The sequence below is a fragment of the Colobus angolensis genome, unplaced genomic scaffold (genome assembly GCF_000951035.1).
Source record: "Colobus angolensis palliatus isolate OR3802 unplaced genomic scaffold, Cang.pa_1.0 Scaffold8, whole genome shotgun sequence".
In the NCBI taxonomy this organism is placed as follows: Eukaryota; Metazoa; Chordata; class Mammalia; order Primates; family Cercopithecidae; genus Colobus; species Colobus angolensis.
In genome coordinates this window covers 8,108,384-8,117,192 of record NW_012121820.1, presented here as the reverse complement: position 1 = coordinate 8,117,192, position 8,809 = coordinate 8,108,384, and positions in this window count along the sequence as shown.

The following is an 8,809-nucleotide window of genomic DNA, read 5'->3' as shown; positions in this document are numbered from 1 at the left end:
ACCAACATTACCCCATTTCCCCCTCCCTCCAGCCCCTGGCAACCATCACCCTACTCTCTGCATCTAGGAGCTGTATATTATTTAAAAATGCTAAGAGAGTAGATTTTAAATGTTCTCGCCACAAAAATAACTTAGTGCAGTAATGCATATGTTAATTAGCTAGATTTAGCCATTCCACAATGTGTGCGTGTGTGTGTGTATCAAAACATGTTATTTCAAAAAGCAGTATGGAGGGGAAAAAATCGTGTTGTACACAATAAATACATGCAATTTTATCTGTCAATTTAATGTAAAAATGTTTAAATTCTACATATAAGTGAGATCATGTAGTATTTCTCCTTCTTTGTCTTGCTTATTTCACATATCATAACATTCTGCAGTTCCATTCATGCTGTCCCAAATGGCAACATTTCCTTTTTAGTTTTTAAGGCTGATAATATCCCATTGAATATGTATATGTGTATTTTATTTTATTTTATTTTATTTATTCTGAGACAGAATTTTGTTCTGTCACCCAGGCTGGAGTACAGTGGTGCGGTCATGGTTCACTGTGGCCTAGGGGTTCCTGGGCTCAATGGTCCTGCCTCAGCCTCTCAAGTAACTGGGACTACAGACACATGCCACTATGCCCGGCTAATTTTTTAAAATTTTTATAGGGATGGGGGTCTTTCTATGTTGCCCAGGCTGGTCTCAAGCTCCTGGGCTCAAGCAATCCTCCCACCTTGGCCTCCCAAATTGCTGGGATTGCAGGTGAGAGCCACCATGCCCAGCCTTTTTCTTTACCTATTCATCTCTCAACAGACATTCAGGTTGTTTCTGTACTTGCCATGAATAATGCCAAGTCAAGGGAGCACAGCTTTCTCTTCTCAGTCCTGACTTCAGTTCCTTTGGATATATACCCAGAAGGGGATTGCTGGATCATATGGTAGTTTTAGTTTTAATTTTTTTTGGGATCTTCCATATTGTTTTCCATAAATAGCTGTGCCAATGTACATTCTCACTACCAACAGTATCCAAGGATGCCCTTTTTCTATACATTCTTGCCAATACTTATCTTTTGTCTTTTTTACAATAGCCATCTTAACAGGGGTGTGGTGACATTTCACTGTAGTTTTAATTTGCATTTTCCTGATTATTAGAGATCTTGAGCACATTTTTATATACCTATTGGCCATTAAAATTTTTTCTTTTGAGGAATGGCTATTTAGGTTCCTTGCCCTTTTTTTTTCAGCTTCCCAAGAATTGTTGGATGCCCATTTGTTAATCAGGTTACTTGTATTCTTGATATGTATTCTTGAATAGTAGTCGTGTGAGTTATTAATATATTTTGGATATTAATCCTTTACAGCATATATGGTTGCAAATATTTTTTCCTACTCAGTAGCTTGCCTTTTCATTTTGTTGATTGTTTCCTTTGCTGTGCAGAAGATTTTAGTCTGATATAATCCCACGTGTCTATTTTTGCTTTTGTTGCTTGTAATTTTGATGTCATGTCCAAAAAATAATTGCCAAAATCAATGTAAAGATGATTTTTTCTTGCATTTTTTCTAAGAGTTTTTATTTTTCTCCTCCTATCTTTATTGAGGTATAATTGACAAATAGGAATTATATATATTTAAAGTGTGCAACTTCCTATATTGATATCAAATGATCACCACACTCAAGCAAATTAACATATACTCCATCTTACATAGTTAACTTTTTCTTGTGTGATGAGAACACTTAAGATCCACCCTCTTAGCAAATTTCAGGTATGAAATACAGTATTGTTAGTTGCAGTCACCATACTGTACATTAGGTTCCAGAATTAATTTATCTTGCATAACTGAAATGGAAACTTTATATTCTTTGACCAATATTTTCTCATTTTTCTCCTTCCCCGCCATCACCCCATTCTCCTTGTAATTACCATTCTACTTACTGCTTCCATGAGTTTGACTATTTTATTTATTTATTTATTTATTTACTTGACAGGATCTCATTCTGTCACACAGGGTGCAACCTCGAACTTCTGGCTTCAAGCAATCCTCCTGCCTCAGCCTCCCAAAGTGCTGGGATTACAGGCTTGAGCCACCGCGCCCAGCCTCCGACTTTTATTTCATTCAGGCCTGCAACAGACTGGTTAAGGCCCATCCACATTGGGGAGAGCAATCTGCTTTACTCAGTCTGCCAATTCAAATATCAATGTCATCTGGAAACACCCTTACAGACACACCCAGAGATAATGTTTAACCATATACCTGGGCACCCAATGGCCCAGTCAAGATGATACATAAAATGAGCAATCACAAGTCCATTACTTGTCAACCTGGCACCCATACATATCTCCTTAGGCTATACTTAATCTTAAAATAAAAACTATTACAAGGTTATAATCCCACCTAACAAGATACAATTATCCTGCAGACAATGGAAATACACCAACCCCTTCCCCAAAGAGAACATAGTTTTTGAGTGACATTTACTCCTCTTGATATCTCATAGCTTAAAATTCTATGATGTAAAATGAACAATACTTAAGTACTACGGAATAAAGTCAATACATCTTATGTTGCATCATAAGGAAATAGGAGAGGGAAGAAAACAAAGATATTTGCTTAATACACACCCATATTCATAACAAAATATAGAGGAATACTCATGACAATTGCAGTTTTTGTTTCTATAATGGTCACGTGGTCATAGCTGGTATTTATAACTACTTTTCCCCGCTACCCATTCTGTATTGCCTTTGCCTTCAGCAAGCACCTCAGCTGGTCATTGTTCTTTACCTGGAGAAGTAACCCAAACCTTCATTCCTAAAGGGTTTGGGCCATTTGCTAATGGTCCTGCCTGGGTTCGGTTGTAGTTTTCCGTTGGCCTTAATCAAAGGGCACGGTAATATTACGAGTTGCCCCAAGGAATCTTCTGTATTCCGGACACACTCTTCCTTTACCTCTATTGTGCAGTACTTCAATTTCCCCCTTGGTAGTCTGGATCAATAACCCCAGCCAACATAGTAATGTCTTTCTTTGCCTATTGATTCAGAGGCAGGAGGAGCCCAAAGTAGCCAGATGACAGCCTTAACTTTCAGTTCAAGGGAATCATTGTTGGTTTTCTTTGTGAAAGCATGCCTCCTTTTGGAACTAAGACTTCTAGGGAAGCATACTATACGATCATGGGAATAGGAAGCAAAAATTTTGCTAGTGGGTCACCAGGGATAATAGTGAGTAATGCCCACTCCCATTTCCACCCTTTTATTCCTGGGCACATGAATCCTGACTATGGGAGAAAGGGTACCATATATTGGAGGCTGATTCAGAGCACATACAGGCTACAGAACCTTTGCACCCCGTCCTGCAAGGTACTATCAAACCAGCTGCTTCAGGATGCTGGGAAATACAATAAGATCAGTGAATACTACGAGCACGGGCCTATTGCTGCAATTTTTTTTACTGTGACATGAGTTCCTTGATAAGAAACAACACTGTGAAATACTGTGACAGTGGATAAGGCACTCCATAAGTCTACAGATGGTAGTTCTGGCAGAAGCGTTCCATGCAGGGAGGGCAGATTAGTGTTCAGAGTAAGTATCTGTTCTAGTAAGAACAAAACACTGACCCGTCCCTGATGGAAGTGGTCCTTATCTGTTGTCTTACCTTCCTCTTTCCCTCCCTCCCCACCCCCTTTCCCATGCCCACACCCTGCCCATCAATATTTTTTAAAAGCTCCCGAAATGATTGTAATTTTAGCCCAGGATTAAGAGGGATTCTCCTCTGACTTTCACATCTAATAATAACCCACTAGAGGAATTTTTGCCTCTCATCCTCCCGATCCCGGGCTTAGTGGGATTGGTGGTCTTAGTGCTCAAGGGAGGAATGCTTCCACAGGAAAACACTGTTGGGATTTTGCAGAATTAAGAGCAAACACTGCCCCTTGGATATTTTTGGCTTTTCACACCACTTAATTAAAAGAAAGGGGAGGGTGTCACTGCACCAGGTGGGTGGTTAATCCTGATAACCAAGGGGAAATTGGGTTGCTGCTGTACAGTGGAGGTAAGAAAACTTGTCTGTATACTAGTTCTCCTGAGCAACAGAGCCAATATAAGACTGTGTGTGTGTGTGTGTGTGTGTGTGTGTAACTGGCTCATGCAGTTATGGAGGCTTGAGGTCAAAAACTTCCATGATCTGTCATCTGCAAACTGAAGCCCCAGGAAAGTTGGAAGTTGATGGTGTAATTTAGTCTGAGTCTAAAGATCTGAGACCAGGGGAGTCGATGGTGTGAATCTTTGTTAAAGGGCAGGAGAAGATGACATGAGATGTCTCCGTTCAAGAAATGAGGCAGAAAGATGGGACAAATTTTTCTTTCTTCTATCTTTTGCTCTATTCAGGCCTCAATGGATTGGATGATGCCTACCCACATTCAGGAGGGCTGTCTACTTTACTGAGCCCACCAATTCGAATGCTCATCTCATCCAGAAACACCCTCACAGACAAACCCAGACATGATGTTTAATCTGGATATTTTGTGGCCCAGTCAAGTTGATGCATAAGATTAACCATCACAACCTAGAACCCAAGATATTCATTGGCACCTCTTAGAACTCCTTTGTACAATAGTCTTGATCAATGAAAAACTGTGGGAACCCCATAAAGGAAAGATCATGAAGGGCTCAGACTGCACAGGAATGAAAGTTTGGATCACCTCATCAGGTGAAGCACTCCACCTAACTGGCAGAAGGTAATGGAAACATAGAAAGGATGCCAGGAGAAGGCAGTTATTGTTATCATCTTGAACTTCATGACCAGCCACACAGGTGGGGTCTGTAGTCGCTGTTTTATGTTAGTTGTTTCTTTCCTCCCTTCTTCCACAATTGAATATGAGGAATATTGGTGATGGCTAGCATTTTAGCTTTTAGGTATGTGACCATCTGATGCCTCCCACAATGATTTGATGACCAGGGAGACTCATGCAACCCCATGCTGGAACATGGACTTTTCATGTGGACAGAACCCAAGAGTGAATGTTGAGGGATGGATTTGAATTTCTTTCTTTCCCCTTTTGGACCCATTTACCCCCTCTTCTGTGCCCTGCTTTATACCTCAGAAAACCAAATGTATGGGTTGCATCAACAGTTATCTTGCTCTCTGGCTTCTGCTTGGAACTAGCCCATGGGGCACAGAAGGAGATTAGAGGAAAGACTGGGACTAAGGTTTGGGTATTTATTCCCCAGCTTCCTCTGGGTGTGTCTCCACAGTCTGCATGGATGCCTCAACTTGCTCCTTTCAGGATACCCCTTCCATATAGATCTCTGTTCCAGTAACCAGCCCTTCCCCCTTGGCCCTTCACATTAAGGTGTGTTTTATTATATGATGCATTTCCATTCATTCAACAAATATCCATTGAAGATCTCTCCTGTGTCAGACACTAGTAAGAAAAAGGCACAATGCTTTTTCCTTATAGTCTAATGTCTAGAGGGGAGAGAAACATTGAATAATGTCACAATTAAATATATACCTACAAATTATGATAAAAGCTATGAGAGAGAAGTACAAGATCTGTGATGAAGATTTGAGGTGAAGGGAATCCATACATGAGGACCAGCACATGTGAGTGCTTTGGGGGCAGTAAGGAGCTCAGTGCATTTAAGAAACTGAAATAAGACCAGCAAAGCTGACACAGTAGATGAGGGGAGAGAAGCTTGACTTGACAAGGTTTCTCAGTGAATTAGCTTTGGGGAGGGAGTTGTGGGAAAAAGAGGAGACTCCTTAGACATAAAAAATAAAGTACATTGGAGCTAAATATACTTTTGGCATCTCCATGTCCTCCTTTTACTTTACTGCTGAGTTGAAACAACACCAAAGATGTGCTCATTTTGCTTGATGAATTAATATGCCAAAGTAGGCAGTAAAGAGGAAATCAATAGCAGGGAGAGAAAACTGAGCAAAAGGACAGCAATGATGAATCGTGAATGATGCACTCTCTACTGGACAATACTTAGCAGAAATAGCAAATTAAGAAGGATGGATCTTTAGAACAAAAGTTAATAGCAGAAGGAAGCAAGAATGTACAAAAGTATAATGAATCAGAAGTGATGTGACCTACATTTAATAATACTTTTCAGGAATGTGATATTAAATCAGGAGTATTAGACCAGTAGTTCCCAAACTTACAGGGCATCAGAATTACCTTGGATCTTATAAAATCATGTTGCATACTTTAAATATACGCAGTAAAATTTTTTTTAAAAAAGGAACATTGTATAGAATTTACAAAAAAGAAATACCTTGAGAGCTTTATTTATTTATAAAGTTTTTTGGGAAGGCTCTAGAATCTGAATTCTTGGTGTACTGGTACTAGTGGGTTACTGCCTTAGGTGATTTGGCTAAAAAAAGAAATCCGTGGCTTATCAATGATAGACAATGTATTAAACAAGTACTGAAATGCATGCCCATTTTCTTCAGCATCTGCTGTTGTTATACGGCATCTGAGATATCTTCGGACAGCCCAGGTAGCAGTACTCGTTGATTTTGAAATGTAAAGCTCACTGAATGGGGGGTAGAAACTTCCCTCCAAACACAAAACCCAGGTCTCAATGACAGTTAGGTGGTCTCGGTTCTCCCTTCCCCATGTTTCAGCTGTGGAGTGCAGCTGGTCTGACAAGAAGCAGATGCTGGCAAGGAATTGGATCCTGAAAGGGGTGTGGTCTACAGTGTTTTGCTGCATCTTCTGTTCCTCTGGGTAACACAACTTCCTCCAACCCTCACTGCTACCACCACTGATATCTTTATGAAAGTCCCTGGGGTTGGAGGAATGAGAGCTATGGAAGTGACACAGGCAAGTCTGTGGTGGGGGAAGCAGTTACCCCTCTAGGCTCTGGCTGCTTCTCGTTCTTCAAACCAGCTGCACGGTACCTCCTCAGAGATGCAGCTGGCCATGCCTCCCCACCTAGTGGACCACCTAGTGGACCAAGCACCATTTGATCCTTCAGAGGTCTCAACAGTGGCTGCAGAAATTTTAGAAGACTGAGTGCCAGTCACAGCTCCCACCTCTCTGTTCCCCCAGAGGTGTGAGCGCTATGTGTGCCTGGGCCCCTTGTCTTAACTCCTGGGTTCTGGTAATGCCAAATCTTTTATACTCCCAAATCTAGGAGTGAGGGATTCTAATACTCATGTAACCAATTCTCCATATTAAATCCTCTCTGAGTGAAAGCTTAGCTCTTTCATTTCTTGTACTGGGAATACTGGTTTTTAACTCCCGCCAAGACTCTTCCCTAGTAGGAAGTCCTAGTAGGAATTAGATTTAGATACCGAACATTAAAAATCAAAATCACAAATAGTCACTATATCCATCCTGATTTCCAACTAGTCCGTGGGATCTGGCAACACTTTGCCACCCTTCGGACCTGGTTAGCTCCAGTTTGGCTACTTATTTGCTGTGTGATTTTAAACAAGTCCATTTCCCCTGCTAGAAGCTTCCATTTGTGCATGTGTTTCTAAAAAGAGAGGGATTGGGGCTACTGGAGTTTTTCTAGGCCCCTCAGCTTAGACATTCCCTGTGTTTCCGAATGATTTAAGCTTCCTCTGGGCATTTCTGGCTCTGGAGACAACTCCAAAGAGAGAATAAGAAGGAGAGGAAGACGAGAGGTCCTGGGTATGCATGGTATCATGGGAAACACCTGAAGATTCCACTTGCGATGTCTTCTGGGATCTAATGGGCAGAGTCATGAGCAAATAGTCAGTGATAAAGAGACCCAACATACCCAGCCCCGCTGAGGTCTTGCAAGGCAGGGGTTCTCAGAGCTCAGCCCTGAGGGCTCTGAGTTCATTCTTGAACAGAGCGGCAAGCAGATACTGTCCACCACAAGGCACATTCTGAACATTTCCAAGGGCCTCTTTGGTCCATGGGTGTCGGGGACAGAATGATTCTGTTCCATTCATTCATGTATGTCAACCCCAATCAAGGATTGAAGAGCGCCGGTGAGAAGGACAAGCACCAGGTTCTTATCAGATTTGGCAGAGTCCTTGAGCTGCCATATTTTCTCAAATTTAGAACTACACTGTGACATCGTTAGTCCATCGTCTTCATCTTAGAAATGCAAAACTGAGGCCCTGAGAGGAGCATCCCTCCACCCTATCCTGTTCCAACCACAGTGTACATTCAACCAGGGGTAAATTGGGGATTCAGATTTGGATCTCTTTATTCCCAGACACGTGCTTTTCCCATAGGATGCAGACCAAAGACGACTGGTTAGTAATTTGGTCTGGATCTTAAGGATGCACAGGACTGGGATAGGTGTCCCAGGAGAAGAGACCAATTCTCACAGAGGTATGGAGGCAAGAGCAAATGTCAACATGGGGAGATACCACACATGGGGACAATGTGACTGGACAGACACTTTGCAAAACTGCCAAATGAGCAGCATTTTCAGGGTCTTCATCATGAACCTGACCTGATCTTCCCACTTCCAAGGATTCTAACATCTTCACCTACTCTCCTTCTACACCAGAAGCAGGCACCATAAACTTCTTTTGTTAATGGCAAGACATTTGGCACAATTTTATTGTAATCACTCAGAATATTAATTCCAGAATACTATTGATCTTCTTTCATACTGTGTCAAACACTTTAAAAACATTATGTCTTATCTATTTGGGGAGTTACTTTCTAACAATTGCATTAAACCTCATTTTCAGCCGAGCGCAGTGGCTCACACCTGTAATCCTAACACTTTGGGAGGCTGAGGCGGGCGGATCATGAGGTCAGGAGTTTGAGACCAGCCTGAGCAGCATGGTGAAACCGTGTCTCTACTAAAAACACAAAAATTAGC